The sequence below is a fragment of the Oryzias latipes genome, chromosome 21 (assembly GCF_002234675.1).
Source record: "Oryzias latipes chromosome 21, ASM223467v1".
NCBI lineage: Eukaryota > Metazoa > Chordata > Actinopteri > Beloniformes > Adrianichthyidae > Oryzias > Oryzias latipes.
In genome coordinates this window covers 3418264-3434269 of record NC_019879.2, presented here as the reverse complement: position 1 = coordinate 3434269, position 16006 = coordinate 3418264, and the positions used below count along the sequence as shown (strand labels likewise).

Here is a 16006-nt window from a genome sequence, read left to right as displayed (position 1 = left end):
CTGCTCTACGTCATTTCCCTCCATAACTGCAATAGGACTGCCGTAGGCTTACGCAAATGGCGCAGAGAGTCAAAGAAAGAGCCTTCTCAGGCGAAATGCAGGTGCTTATGTGCTTTGTGTCTCAAAGGTTTCATGTTAATTCAGTGCAGAAACACTTTCTACTTAACCTGCTATGTAAAATTCATGATAAAAAAACAACTTTAACAAACAGAAAATAGGAATTTAAGAGTTACATTTTTGAATTATTTGCCTTTTTTCCAGATTTTACTTTAATCTCTTTAAGAAATCTTTATTTTCTTAAGGAATATAATGTAAAATTACATTTAGTTATTTTAAATGTTAATTTTGTAGCCGGCCAGATTGTGTTTAAATATAAAAAAAAAAAATCGGTATTCCATTGTGTCCTTTTTATCCCTTAATTTGATACAAACTGGGATGTACCAAATGTTACAGTTTCTTAGAAAAACAATGGATTTTTATGTCAAAAGGAGCAATTTTTTGTGGACAAGTCTGATATTACACTAAAAATAAACACATATTTGGCATTTCCTAATTGAAGTATTTTAAAAGCTTAAGAGGGCTCTGTCTAATTATTTAAACCATAGTTAACAATTTACCTTTTGTTTTGTTTTATAAAGATAATAGTTGTAAGCTGCAGTCCATGTGCCTCTAACACTTAAGCCTTAATTTTCAACTTTTAATGGGTGAGAAATTCTGCATTCAGTGTTAATGTGGCCTACCAAAAAGCAGGCATTACAGTTAGACATGGTAGTTGAAAGCTAAATGTATTATCTCATGAAATACATATAAAAAAAAATGTCCTTAAAGAGTAACCTGCTTTTAACCGAATACTGCTGTCATTAACCTTGGAGAGCAGCAGAATTCCTTCCTTCAGTCATTCACATTGACAGGCATGTAGATAGATAATGAGAACAACCAGACTCTCATCTTGACTATAAAAAATGAATTTGGTTCGCAATTTGATTTTTGGGACTACTCAATCTGTTAACGTTCTTTGAAGTTATTATAAATCAGTTCAAACCACCTTTGTCTTTTTGCAATAATGTTATTCCTTTTTGTTAATGCATTATTATTCACTTCCAGATCCGACCTGTTAACATCTTGGTATTCAAATCAAAGGTCAAAGGAGCTTTCAGGTGGGCACATTTAAAAAATAAAACTGTTTTGTTGAGTAAAGGCAATGGTAAATGGCGTAAACTTATGTAGTGCTTTTCTACCTTCCTTGAAGGTACAGACAGTCTCATTCACCGCACAGCACCAACCCACAACAACCAGGAGCAATGTGGAGGTCAGTGTCTTGTCCATAACGCTTCGATACATGGTGGGAACCAAACCTGCGATCTTCTGATCAAAGGTTGACCGCTCTTACTCTGCGCCACATAGACTCAGCACTGTGCTCCATTGTCCAAGAACCAGCCCTCTGTTTGTTGACACCTATATATATTCAACAAAAGAGTCGTAATTATCAATAATCACAATGGTAAAATGCTAACTACTGGTTAAGCCTACACATAATAAACAAAGGAAGAGAAAAAGTACAAGAAATGTTGTTAGAAGAAAGCACGTTTGTTTTAAACCAAAATTTTTAAAACTAAAAAACTATTTAAAACCTTCACTGAATATTTCAAATGGAAACTATACTCATGGCAGGTTGGCATCATCCCAACGAAATTGAAAGCAGCTGATTTGATTGACTAATGCACTGGTGTGTGTGGAGACTACTCCACCTGCATGTAATCACCAAAATGTCCTTTTAACATTGCTGTTTGTTATAGTGCTCATAGTTGAGCACGGGTACATCTGACCTTCATCTTCCTGTGTGAAGCAGGTGTGTGAAGAACCACAGGAAAACTGAAGGACCACAGCTCATTACCGTCTGTCTCGCACCAGCTGGGTCTCGTCCCAGCTCCTCTCCTCCTCCTGGGTTTCACATTACAGCTTGGCTATCTTTGATGATCACTTGGAGATTAATATCCAGTGATTGGCAGCCATGTTCTTGCTTAGCACTCCAGTTATGGTGCCTCAGGGTCTCTGTTGGTCATAAAGCAACAACTGAAGTGCCAGTGTGGTTTTCACTGTCATTCTGCCAGTACTCATGACCACGGAGAATACACGGAGCCAGCAGAATTATGGGCGAGACTAAGACACAGTCGTATATATAAAAGCCAGTACTGAGAGCCGTTTCCTGCTGAAATGCCTCCTGCTGCAGATTACAGAGGTAATATTTCCTGCACTGAAACTAGAGTATTTACGAACCACAGACAATCCATCAGATGTGGCTCATGCCCTGAGAGCTATGCCTAGGACCAAAGAGGTGTCATTGACTTGCAGTAATTGCTCTTTTGATCAAATAGCAGTTACAAAGCTGATATGGTTTTGCAAGGACAGTCCTTCTCGTTTCCTGCGGGGGTAATTGGCTGGAAAGCACCTGTGACACATTGTACGGTCAAAACCACCAATGTTTTAGTCAAAGTTAGGCTTGTACTCTTTTAGAAATTCATTCTGTCGGAGTGAACTCAGGTCAGCTGTCTAAAATAGATTCTCCCATTTGATGGAGAGAGCCGTTGGGGATCCTCAGTCAGTGTGCATGTGTAATGTTCATGTTCCTGGCTTACAGCGTGCTGATGCAGAGCAATTCTGGCGCCCCTGCAGACCCACAGGAGCTATCTGTCCTACAGGGCAGCCAAAGACAAAAAAAAAGGGAAAACAAAGAGTGGGGCGACATTCATCAAGTGGCAAGCTTTAAATATCACATAATTAGCCATCTGTAAACCCGTTTAATAAGTGCTCATGGATTCTTTGGGCGTTTAATCAGGTAGAGGTTGAAGAAAGACAAGTGTGCCTGCTTGTTTTGCCCTCAGGTTTATTACTTCTCCCAAAGCTATGGTGCACCAACATAGTACTATGACTCCTTTCACTGTAGAAGAGAAAACAGCTGGCTCAAGAGTCATCCAAATTCCCATGTTGCAATGCAAAGAAAGTCACAGTGACAGTGTATTTTCAGATATGCACAGCAGTGGTCTTACACCTTTAAAAATGCTTTGATGGCTCCAGCAAGTCAATGCAAATCTTACAAAATGTGTTAAAAGGAATAGAAAAGACAAACTTGTAGGAATCTAAAGGATACAGTTATGTTTTGAAAAATCGACCTAGTTATGAGAGTAAAGCTTAGTACATTTTGGCATTTGACTTGCGTTCAAGAACGAGCTAATTGCGGGTTCATGAACATGCATAAAGTTTATGGTGTTCACACTGGACAGTCAAGAAAGGGCTTCTTCTTTTTCTACCGTTTACTACTCCATGTTTAACCGGTCGCTTTCTGCGTTGAGCTGGTTATTCATTTGTCGTGACACAGTGTTAACTCCTGGAGAGAAGCCTCCCTTTATTTCTGGTAACAAACAAACTGAAAACAATACACTGTATGATCCTGCCCACTCCAGTTCCTCTCTGACAGGAGATCATACAAAAGGGCAAGATTTGGCGCACGCAGCATGCTAGACTTACGCTTTATAATGGCTTTGTAATGCATTGTACATTCACATTTATCCATACAAACCCGGTAACAAACAAACAGAAAAAAATACATTGTATGGTCCTGCCCACTCCAGTTCCTATAGAAACAAAACAAACCAAAATTTAAGTTTTAACAGTGAATCCCCAAAATATCTCTCCTAAAACATAAATACAAGTTTGAAACAAATATTGTTGTAATAATACAAATAAAAATTAACACCAAAAAGGTCAATAAACGATAGGATGAATTATTTTAGGATGATGGCACCCACCTCACTGACAGGAGATCATACAAAAGAGGCGGGGAACAGTGGCCTTTGGAATAAATAGGGGGGTCAAAAGAAGAAGATGAAGAAGGAAGCAATACACTCCAAGATGGCTTGGAGTGGAGTGTATTTGCAGCAGTTTGTTAGAGATCTCTCAGGTATGGTAACACTTGAAAAGATTTTGTGCTATTATAAAATAGGATAAAGGCTATCTCGGTTACACATGTCCGCCACCTACAGTTGGCTTGGTGCAAAATGTCAAAGCGGTAAAAATCTCACAAATCATCCTCCAGGATTTTTCGTTCACAGATCTGTGAAAAGAACTTGGTGTTGTATAATTCCAGCTGGGCACAAACCACAACTATTGATTTCTCCTCCATGACCAATTTCAAACATTTGGCACTTCCATCCGTGACAATCAAATCCCGTTCACCCCAATGTTTAACCCGAGTTTAACTTGCAACGCATGATCAATGGCTGCGTGTTTTGTATTGTGTGAAAATTGTTGTAAAAAATTGTGTATCCATTCATGAATGTGAGAGTTTTGAACGCAGAAGCACAAAACGCACGTTCATGCAAGTTTACATAGACTTTTCATTCGAAATGACCGCTTGATGTGCATTGCAGGGGACAGTGTGAATTTAGCTTAATAGCACTATTGGTTGTAAACCACAGATACAAACTACATTATGTTAGTATCAAGGTTTCATATTGGACTATGTACTTACCCCAAAGTTTGGTACCTTGGAAAGTCTACAGTGTTTAAGAAATGGGAAAATTAATCTGAAATCTAGTGTGGTCCAAATAAACAAACCAACAAACAAACTATAGTCCACCTGAAAACAAGTCAAAGCTGGTGCAATTCAGCAACAGTGTGAATGCAAATGGACTTACTACCAGACAAGTGTTTATTTTAGGTTAGACTTTTATTCATTTAAACCTCTCAACTAACAATTTAAAACAGAAAGGAGGAGAGGAACAAGCAAGGATACAAAATAGTAAAAGATCAGAAATAAAGTCTTAAGGCCCGTACACACCGGGACGAATATTTGCCAGGCGTTATTCGCCAGCGTTTTTCGCCACGTTTTTTGTGTTCACACCCAGGCGATTTTCGCTGACTATGAGCCGAGCGAACATGCAATTTCATTCCCTGACATTAGATGGCGCTTAATGTAAAACAGAAATACTCCTGTACACAAGGTGGCGCTGCGCAACTTTACGCTTCTTAAAGTCGCTTTTCACTCAGAAGAAGAGAGCAAGTATTTACGTGCTTGTCAGAATCATACAAAGAAAACATCAATATTTCAAGCACCGGTAGGTCCAACTGGTGCTTGGTTCGGGGATATTTTAGAATGTCCGTCATTATTTCTTCGAGGCAGTGTAGACGCTACTCGGCGTCTGGTATCTACTCGGCGTCTGGTATGTGTGCTCAGCAAGGCAGTTTTGTGTTTTAGCGCCCCCAAGTTGTGTTTTACTGTAACTTCAGAGGCTCCAGACACGTGTGCAAAAGCGCCATTCTCATTGGTCGAATCGATTTCGACGCGACGTGTCAAACCAAAAAAACAAACCCTAGGCGTTTTTTAAAAAGTGACGCTTTGACACGTGGCGTTTCTTTCGCGTCGGTGTGCACACTCACATTGGTGCCCTTTGTTTAGTCACGAGGCGTTTAACGTCGGTGAAAATCCCGTTGTGATCAGGCCTTTACTCAACATTCCCACTTGACCACTCTGCATGTAATGAGTATTTGACAGTTCTATTATATATTTTCACCTCTTTAATACTTTTCACTTCTTCTGTTCTATCTATCTATCTATCTATCTATCTATCTATCTATCTATCTATCTATCTATCTATCTATCTATCTATCTATCTATCTATCTATCTATCTATCTATCTATCTATCTATCTATCTATCTATCTATCTATCTATCTATCTATCTATCTATCTATCTAAGTCCCTAAATATAGTTCTTGTTCTAAGTTCCAGTTCTCAGTGAGACCATGTTTCGTGCCAATAACCCAGATGTAGCAGTTTGTAAAAGTATGCAAGCACTTTCAACTGCAGGTTCATTTGCATATTTATTGTCTTACAGATAGTGTTTTCTACAAAGGTTCACTGCTGCATTTAGCAAACATTTAAATATATAATATTGATACAGAAATTAGTTATTTTGCCCAAGGATATTTCTAACTCAATTACCATCTCATCTCCACAGACAGGAAGTGTGTTGGGCTCTCCTTCTCTTAGCAAGGTTTTATTTCAGCATGGTCTTTATCATGCATTTTTGGCTGTTTGGTGCTTTTGTTTTTCTTGAAACCTGCTTCTAATGTGTCCTTTCTCCTACCCGTTCACACCAGAGCTTTAGCTCTAGTGTTGACATTCTTTCAACTATTGTCACTCAACTCTTCAACAGTTAACATAATGCCAGCAGATTCTGAAGTGAAGAAAAATCAGCCTTGTGCTGATATGCCACCAAAAACTGTTTTTACATTCTATGTATGCAACATTTTATAGGTTGATAAAATCCATTAATAGGTCTGAATCGATCCAAGCTTAATAAGTCAATGATTGATCCATAGAAGTAGAGATCTATCTTTTATGCCTTTCCTTTTCCGGTGACCTTTACAGACCTTTACAATGTTAATGATCTGCACATTTTTGTTTGAGCTTCTCCATTTGAGAAACCATGAAACATTGTATGGTGTTAACAATCTCATTGGTTTATTATTTAACTAATACATTTTACAGTATGTGAACTGTATCCGATAAATATGAATATTTTTTAAAACATATATAGATTAATATTGTATGTCTATACAAAAGTCAACATTTGTGAACCATGTAAATTCAAAATTGACTTGAATCGAATCAAGTGGATCAAAAGAAATGAAAAAACGTCAAATCAAATTGATCCAGATGCTGGTGAATCAAATCAATTCTGGAAATTATTGGTGATACCCAGCCCTACTTCCCAGTAGTGAAGTGTTTACACAATCAGTGTAAATAATAGATAGATTCTGTTATAAAGATTAGCGGCTTTGCGCCATATGCAACACTTTATGTAACGTGTTGCAGATCGGTGCACAGCAGATATAAAAAAGTGTCTTTTTTCTGCACAGAACAGAACAGAATCATCTAAACTAACATTGATTGCTTTACTGTATGAGAGCATGTGTTTTTTAGGTGTCAACGGCAACATCTCTGGTGTTAAAGCACTAAACAACACACAATATAGATGCCTTTGTGAGGGGCAGGACTACATATGGGTCTTCAAAAGGATTTTGTTTCAGAAATGCACATTTTATTTATTGTTCAACCATTTTTCTTCATCAGATAGAGAGGGATCTTTTGAAAATGTGCCAGAGCATAGTTTATTTGAAATTGTTTAAAATAGTATTTTCTAGAAATATAATAAAAATCTTCTACAAGCAGTGACAGACTTTACCGTAAACCTAGGTCATAGCATGGCATGGCAAGGTAGAAAAACAGCTCCATCCATCCATCCATCCATCTGTCCATCCATGATCAACTGGAGCATATCACAATGCATCTAGAACAAGTTGAAAGACAAAAATCTCCAAAGCCTAAAACTGAGTATAGTTCACAACATTTATGATGATTGGAGAGATTTTTATTTCTCTTATGGTTTTAAATATAATCTACTTCAGGAAGATAAATAAAAATAAAAAGTACAAAAGAAGAAGGATAAGTGCAAAATTGATTGACAGGAAAATGCATGTTCTATGGTGTTTCTTTTTTCTGTTTTTACTCCAAAGCTTTTTAGATTCATTAAAGGATATGATCCCTTAATGATAACAGCTTGTTGATTGTCTCCCTTGGCATATGACAAAGTTATGAAAAAAATTTGCAAAGAGCACAGAAAGGAATTCATGTGACACCATTAAAGTATTACTCACCCATAAATTTGTGAGTTATGTAGCCTCCGATTCTTCACCAAGTGGTTTGTTACATTTAGGGGATAAGGGGGAACAGTTTTTTTATAAATCCATCAACTTATTTCCACTTATTACAGACTTAACATGGAATGTTAATATTGTAACATGCAGTTATATAAATGCTTTTTTTTTTTTTACAATGACCAGTCAAACTAAGTTTGATGTTTAACTTAGGTTGATCAAATAAAAAAGAAAGGCTGCTGTTGTTATAGAAAAAAAAAAAGTTTAAGGATTGTGTTTTTCAGTCTTCAGGTGTATTTCCCTATCGGTGTTTCTTGAGGTTCCATGACATTTAGAAGCGAGACCTTAGGCTTCCAGAGTCCAGGCGGCCCTTTACTTGAGTCAAAAATACAAAGAGAAGGCAGATAACATGGAGTTTAACACTCTAAAGGTCAAGAGAATTGTTCCTTTGCTCAGTGAATAGAATCATATGAAACACTTCAGTTTTAATTGAAACAGGAAACTGTTTGCTTCTCAGTTGTGCAACAGAATCAGAAGAGGTGTCTACCTTTCAACCCTGGAGAACCAAGGAACAATGTTTTTTGGGATTTTAATGTTAATTTGACATTTATTTATTTTGGTTAGCAGCAATAAACAGCTGATCCTTTAGATATTAGACATACTCGGTTAGAAGTAGAAATGTTTTCTACTGCTTGGAATGTGGAATTTTGTGATAAGTTGACTGTGAACATAACGTCTGCACGGTGGCGTAGTGGTTAGCTCTTTCGCCATACAGCAAGCAGACTCTTGTTTAAAACCTGGCAGGGTCCTTTCTGTGTGCAGTTTGCATGTTTTCTTCGTACATGTGTGGGGTTTCTTCCTTCCGCAGTCCAAAAACATGTTTCATGAGTTAAAGGGCCTTTATCAGTGTTTTTTGTAAGCCTTTTAGAGTAAACTATATCTATATATATGTGTGATAAAATATTACCTTTAGCACAATAAAGAACAATTTATTATTGAAATATGAGTTATTTTCACAGTCCTTTTTCCAACCAGGAAGTAAGATGACTCAATCTCTGAGGCTCCACCTTTCTCTCGTTGTGGGTGCCGCCCATTTTATGACGTCAACCTAGAGCCGGCCTTGGCAGTGTGTCTGCGTTTCGCCCACAAAAACATACAAAAAAAAATATCAGAACTTTTGTAAAGATAGACGTGCATTCAGTAGAGCCTTAACAAATGATTGTGTGTCAGCCTGGGGGCGGTGCTGGTAGCGGAGACCTTTCTAGGAAGAGGCTGCTCTTCCTGGTCTACGTCAGCTCGTGAGAACCTGCTCGTTTTTGTGGATTGGGTGGGACTGGTGCTCAGACCGCAGGGTTTTAGAGAAATACTCAGAAATGTGTGAGCGGATAAAAATATCGCTTGGTATGAACATTATAACATACTTAAAAGCTTAAAAAGTTGATTTTGCAGGATACAGGCCCTGTAAATTGCCCCTAGGTGTGATTGTGCTTTTTGGCCCTTTTACAAACTGGTAACTTGATCAGAGTGTACCCCACCTTGCCCAACAGTAGCTGGGTTGAAACCAACAAACTTGTGACCCCAAAAAGGATTCAGTGGGTTCTGAAGATGAATAGATTGATGTAAAATTGCAGTATTTATTTATTTTTTAAAGAGAAGGGACTTTAAAAGGGCTCAAATGGACATTTAAAAGTTTTCAAAGATTAGATGTCAACAGGTAGTAGACCTCTACATGCAGATATCTTTTAGAACACTATTGGTAGACATGTAATAGATTACCAAAATGGAGTTGTAGACAATAGATGTATATTTGTTGTCTATTATATCCAGTGGGTAAATGATTGTATAGTTTGAGACTATCCAGTGCCTGGATTTTAATACAATTCGGACACATACTTTCACATTTACATTTCAAATATCGACCTGGGAAATCATGACGGTGACTTCGGGTTAAGATCTGCTCTCAATTTATTCTACTTTTCTCATACAAACGATGTTTGGCATCGAATATTTCCCGTGGATCCCTGGTGGGAGAGATAACCCCCGGCACTGAATGTTTTAAACCTTTGGGAGGTCTTCCTCTCTGGTATGGCATTTTTAGGCCAGAATGAATAAGTAATGAGACACCAAGCAACAGCGAAGCAAGCTGGCTGAAAAGTTGATCCTTTCCTCCCAACACTGAGATGTTTTCCAACAACGGCTGAAAAATAAAAATCGCTTTTCTTTTAATTCTTGCCTCTCAATTGGTTTAAGGGAAGACAGCTAATGCACTCAGCATGAATATTCCATTCAGTTTGACTTTTGAATTTCAAGCACAAAAATAAATCTGTTTTCTGAGGTCTCCTAGGAAAGAGTGTTGCAGAGTGTTGCCTCTGTATTTACCTTTAATGTGCCATCATAGTCTTTTTTGTTGCCTCATAGTGAGAGCCTTTTATTTTGATACTTTTAAAGCCGCTATTTGACACCACAGACATGAATAACCTCTGCAGCAGCAGCGCTTCCACAGCACACGGAATCAGAAAAAACATCTCTTTAGGGATGTTAACTTTTTAAAGAAATAACATATGTACGACATTAGTTTTTATTTTACATCTGATTTATTCTTGTTTTGCTAAAGCAGAGCCTTCCGCTCCTACAAATCAAGTGAACAACCGTTTGAAGCCATCCGTCAGCAAGTCCAAAACACATCACTGATCTGAACATTAAAGCCAAACTTTTTAATCTTTTTATTTGTTTGATGTGAAAAAGTAGTGCAACATTTCTAAAATCTGTTTAGTTTAGGGGAGCAAAATGTGGTTAAACTGCTCATAAAGATTGCACATTATCCCTTTGCTGTCAAAGTTTCTAAAAGTGGCTGAAGTCCTCTGGTATCATTGTGGCATGAGACAGAAAAAAAAAAACAGGTAAAACCAGAGGTGGGCACTGAGGGCCGCATTCCTGCATGTTTTCCAGCATACCCTGCTCTGTTATGTTCTAATCGGCTGGACACACCTGAACCAGGTAATCAGCCATAAGTAGGGCAAGATTATTGGCTGGACACACCTGAACCAGGTAATCAGCCATGAGTAGGGCAAGACTATCTGGAAATCATGCAGACACACCGGCCCTCGAGGCCTGGAATTGCCCACCCCTGGGTAAAACAGTCGCATCTCGAAAGCTCCTTAGAGTTTTAGGGTTGCATTCATTTTTTGTGGTAGTTTTGAAACGGAAAATATTGTAAAACAGAGAGTGGGGGAGCTAAACGCTCCCATCTGTTTGACCAAAAGCTTTCCTCTACATCACAGAAAATATCAGCTCCGTCGATGCACTGCGGAAAGTTTCTTCTTGATTGCCAAATCCACCCTCTGCAGACTCTACTGTGATGTCATCACAAGCTACATCCATGGCTCCTAGCAGAGTCATTTGGGTATGCAGATGATGGTCATATTCCCTCCACTGCTGTTCTAATCTACTATATACATTTTCAGATTCTCATCAGGCTCATCTCTTTCATTCTCAGGGATCGTGTCCCTATAAAGAGCATCCAAAAAAGTCAAAAGGGGTAATGTATTGTATGGACCAAGACGGGCAATATGGGTGTGCACATTGTCTTCTGAATGCTGCAAACATTCTAATATTCACTCCTTGTTGACCTAGGACATCAGTGAGGTGGAAGACATGCATTTCTTCCATGGTGTCTGTCTTTTTCCATCTTAAAATATTTTTTATAAAGAATGTGTAAAATGTTTGACAACATGTTCAACAATTTTGTGTGACGCAAGCAATGAAATGAAGAATAGTAGTTGTATAAACAATGACTATTCAGCTTGTACAAGCAGAGACAACAAAAGCAAGCTAATAACGATCAGTGGTAGGGCGGTCGACCTCCGTTCGGAATATTCCGGGTTTGATTCCCGCCTTGCCCAACCATGTGTCGAAGTGCTCTTGGGCAAGACACGGAACCCACCTTGCCTCTGGTGGAAGGTTGGCGCCAGTGTTCAGCAGTGGAGCCGCCATCAGTGTGTGCGTTATGTCCAAAAGCATTTGCCAATGAATGAAATGAACATGAAACTGCCACTAAGTTTCGCCCAAAGGACTAAATGTTGTGGCTTGCGCACTAACTGTTGTGTAAAGTTTCATTCAGTTGTGAGACATGCACCAAAGCCACTGAGGAGAACTTTAAATACACAATTGTTATTGGGGTTTTTTTTGTTGGTACAATTGTATTTTTGCAAAATCACTTTGTGACAACCACAACACCACAGTCTTCCTCAACGGCCAGACTGTGGTGTTGTGGTTGGAGTCAGAATGTATATTTCATGGAAGTCCCTACATGTCAGGTTCCTGTCCTGCCTCTACCTAAAGCTAAGCCTGTAATGGTGATATTGGTTTCACCTGTGCTCAGCTGTATTTAAGTCATGCCTCTCCCCAGTTTCTCAGGCATAAAGCTGTCAGCTTTGTGCAACGATCCAGCCTATGTCCTGACACAGTCGCATGTTCTTCTTGTCCTCTCCAGCAGTTACACCCACCCCCACGCACTCTCAACACTGCACACCACCCCCATCCACAGCCATACCATCTCTGCCCCCCACCTCCATCCCCCTCTGCCACTTCTGATCAGGTGAGGAGAGAACTGAGGCGACTTAAGACCAGGAAAGCTGCAGGTCCAGACGGTATCAGACCTGGACTGCTCAGGGACTGTGCTGACCAGCTCTGTGAGGTCAGCACACAGAGTGCGCAGGCCTCTCTTAAGGACTTTTTATGACTCTGTGGTAGCCTCTGCTATCCACCACCACGCCGTGGCCTGTTGGGGAGCAGGCAGCACAGACCGGGACAGAAAGAGGCTCAACAAGCTGGTCAGGAGGCCCAGTTCTGTCCTGGGCTGTCCACTGGACTTTGTGGAGGAAGTGGGTGAAAGGAGGATGTTGGCCAAGCTAAAATCCATCATGGACAACACCTCTCACCCACTACATCAGACAGTGGAGGCGCTGAGCAGCTCCTTCAGAGGCAGACTTTTACACCCTCCATGTAGGAAGGAACAGTTCCGCAGGTCATTCATTCAAACAGCTGTTAGATTGTACAATGCCACAGTTTAAATATTTATGTACAAAACCGGTTATCATGCATCTGTAGCCCGTATGCATATACTGTCTTTTACCTTATTTGGTTTTATTATTACATATAACATATGTTAAGTCGTAATGGTGGTGTAGATTCTTCTTTTTGTTAAATGTTATTACTTTTTGTATTTTTGCACATTTTAAATACCCTTTCGTTCTTTTTGTTTGTAGCTGTTATGTCCCTATCATTTTGGTTTTGTTGCCTAACTAAAAGGTGTAAAAAAAGTTTCTGTTAAAAGGCAAATGAATAATAAATGTATTGCATCAATTTAGACAAAAGAATTGGACTGTGCTGTATCAACACAAAGTGAGCTGAATCTTATGTTTGGATCTGTGGACCATATATTCAGATACGCATCGAATCATGTGAAAGGGAAAGATTCAGAACCCCAGCTAAAATGTATTGAATGAGGAAGCAAGCACAAATGACTTGTTTTATTGTTGTTATGTAAAACTCCTGATTTAGGTTTGCTTTTTTTAGTCAATACAGCTCACTATTCAGTGTTGCAATGACAGGCCTTTTTGAGCAACAATTACTGTTCATCACAAACCAGGAAAGCATTAGATAAGTTGACCCCCAGACAGGGTTTTAACACTGTCATTGTTTGAAAGAAAGGAACAAAGTAGTAGCCATAGAAAGCTTTTCATCATCAGACCAGCTTCATTAGACAGGTAGAATGTCTTACTTTTATATACACTAAGCCATTTGACTTTTTTATAGAAAAGATTTTGTTGACATGATGGAATAAAAGATGGTTATCCATTTACTTGTTGTTCCTGAAGCTTTAAAGCACAGTAGATTGTGCAAGTGTGTTTTTTAACCAAATGTTTTTATTGTTATTCATTCATTGGTTCCATCAATTTTATGCACCGTTATTGATAGTCAATGAAGAAGAAGAAGAGTATCACAAAACATTAAAGTTTACCAGTACCTATGGACCTCTGCATTCAGACATGGGTTTGTAAATACCACAAAGCTGCAGCCCGTTTACAGATGTACTAAGGTTTCCAGAAAAACCATTCACTCCACCGCTTTGACTTGAATGCCAGACGACTGTTGCAGGTAACGCCACTGACACGAAGACACCACCATGAACGTTTGCTGTGGACACAAGAACTTGTGACCTGGACAATGCAGCCATAGGCCACTGTACTGTTCACTGATGAGTGTGGGGTCACCTTGCACAGAAATAATGGTTGTTAGCATTGATGTAGAAGGTGAGGTGAGCAAATACAACAAGGTCAACATCCCTGTCAGAGTTCGCTTTGGTAAAGGAGGTGCAAAGGAGACTAGTGAGGAGCATGAGACGTTGCTGTCATGCTGTCATTCCAGCAACTGATGGAAACAATCTCTAATGACTTGGTTAACTTTTATTATTTGGGGTATCTTTATTATAGTCCTAATTATTGGGATGATAAATATCAAATTAATAAAAATGGTGTTTCTTCTCATTCATCATTGGTAATATCAATGGGAACTTTTATGTATTTCGTAAATTCTGCCCAAATAGGAGAAGAACTCATGCAAATAATAATATCCCTAACTTATTATGAGTCATATTTATGCACCTAGCAGTCAAACAGGGATTTACAAGCCATAGAGAAAACCATTTTCAAAACCCAAACTCCATTCCTGTTGGATAAATGACCAAACCATGTAAGAAATATCAGTAACAAAATATAAAACCATAGTTAAACCTTCACTACTAGCTGTAAACGTGTTAGGTACAAGCTGCGGATTCACCACAATGTTTCTGCTGAAGGGCTGTGGTGCCCGGGTCACATCTGATTGGCAACTATGAGATGCCTCAGATTTGGGCAGTGCAAAGGGTAAGGCAGCCCTCATTAATATTCCAAAGTGGCGGCGCCATCTAATTATGAAGCTCATCCATCAGCACTAACTAGGGCCGTCATCGATATTTAGCTGAGCATAAAAGTGAGTGTGCTCTGCTTTATATGCTAAGCGAGGTGCCACAAAGAATTTGCAAGTTTCCAAACTTGGCACTAATGGCTTTCCATAATTTAATGAATGATGTATTACCCCGAGTCGGGAACCTTGGGGGGACCGTTTGGGAGATGCAAACAAGAGTCAGCCTGTTATTTAGTGGAAAAAAAACCTCTTGACCTATGCCTGAGAGGCAGTGCACCGTCATATCACTGCAGCACAAAGAGCAAACCTGGGCGGCGATGTTTTTATTCATTTTTATTTTTGATGATATCCAGCACTCAAGGCTGTTAAAACATCTTAATTACAGCGAGCCAAACTGGTGGCCCGTGCATTTTAGACGCTTGAAAAAAGCTGCTGTTATTGGAGTCACAAAATGAGCTGCATACTTGAACCAGTGATGCACCTTTTAAGCTAATACCTGATCCAATTCTCTCAAAAGATGAAGGAGATTGCATGGGGTAATAACACCCCAAGATAATGGTTATGACTTAGCAACAAACTGATGCATCATTTTAAATGAATCATTGAACAAAATATGGATCTTCATTTGAAACAGCTGCTCCTCCATAACGTTCCCAGCTCCATGTTGGCGCATGTTTAGCAGAAAGTCAGATTTGTGTGTGTTTGTGTGAGTGCTGCTCACACTGGTGGTGGTGATGGTGGTGGGGGGGATCATTTGCACAACCGGCACACGCGCCTTGAAATTTCGTTGCGGAGCTCCATTTTTTCCCTCTAATGAAGCCATTACTTTGCTTGTATTAAATTTGGTAGTGTGAGGTTAATGGCTTCATTAGTCAACAAATCGCCACCCAGGGCTTATGGAACGCACTTTGCCTTTCTTTCTTGGCTATAGATCATCGTTTGCCATCTATAAAAGTATTAAATTACCAGGAAAACAGATTAGCCAGGCTAACAATGTGCTGTGCTTTTATTGCAGAATGGGATTCAGAAACATCATTTACAGTGCAATAATAACTCTGCCTTTTCCAACAATTTAGTCACCTCAAGGCAGGGCATTGGTGAATATGTTTTTTTGTTTTTTTTTAAGCAATACAAATGGGCACTGAAAGAAAGAAACACAACAGGAGAAAACTTCCAAGCATAATATTTTTAGGGATGCATGTTGCATATTAAAATAAAGGTTGGAAAAAATATTTTGTTCTAAACACAGACAAACGGAGTGTTTCCAGACCTTATCAAAAATCTGCAGCAGTTAAATAGGCAAATTTAACAATAAACTAGAA

At 39.1% G+C, this 16006-nt stretch overlaps 1 long non-coding RNA gene across 1 annotated transcript; it reads left to right on the top strand.

The window, feature by feature from the left end:
• The first annotated feature begins 1107 nt into the window (after positions 1 to 1107).
• LOC111946804 lies at positions 1108 to 11614 on the top strand. The gene is made up of 3 exons (XR_002872566.1): positions 1108 to 1157; positions 1250 to 1309; positions 11000 to 11614. It is a non-coding gene; the product is annotated as an uncharacterized LOC111946804 (long non-coding RNA).
• Positions 11615 to 16006: the final 4392 nt, after the last annotated feature.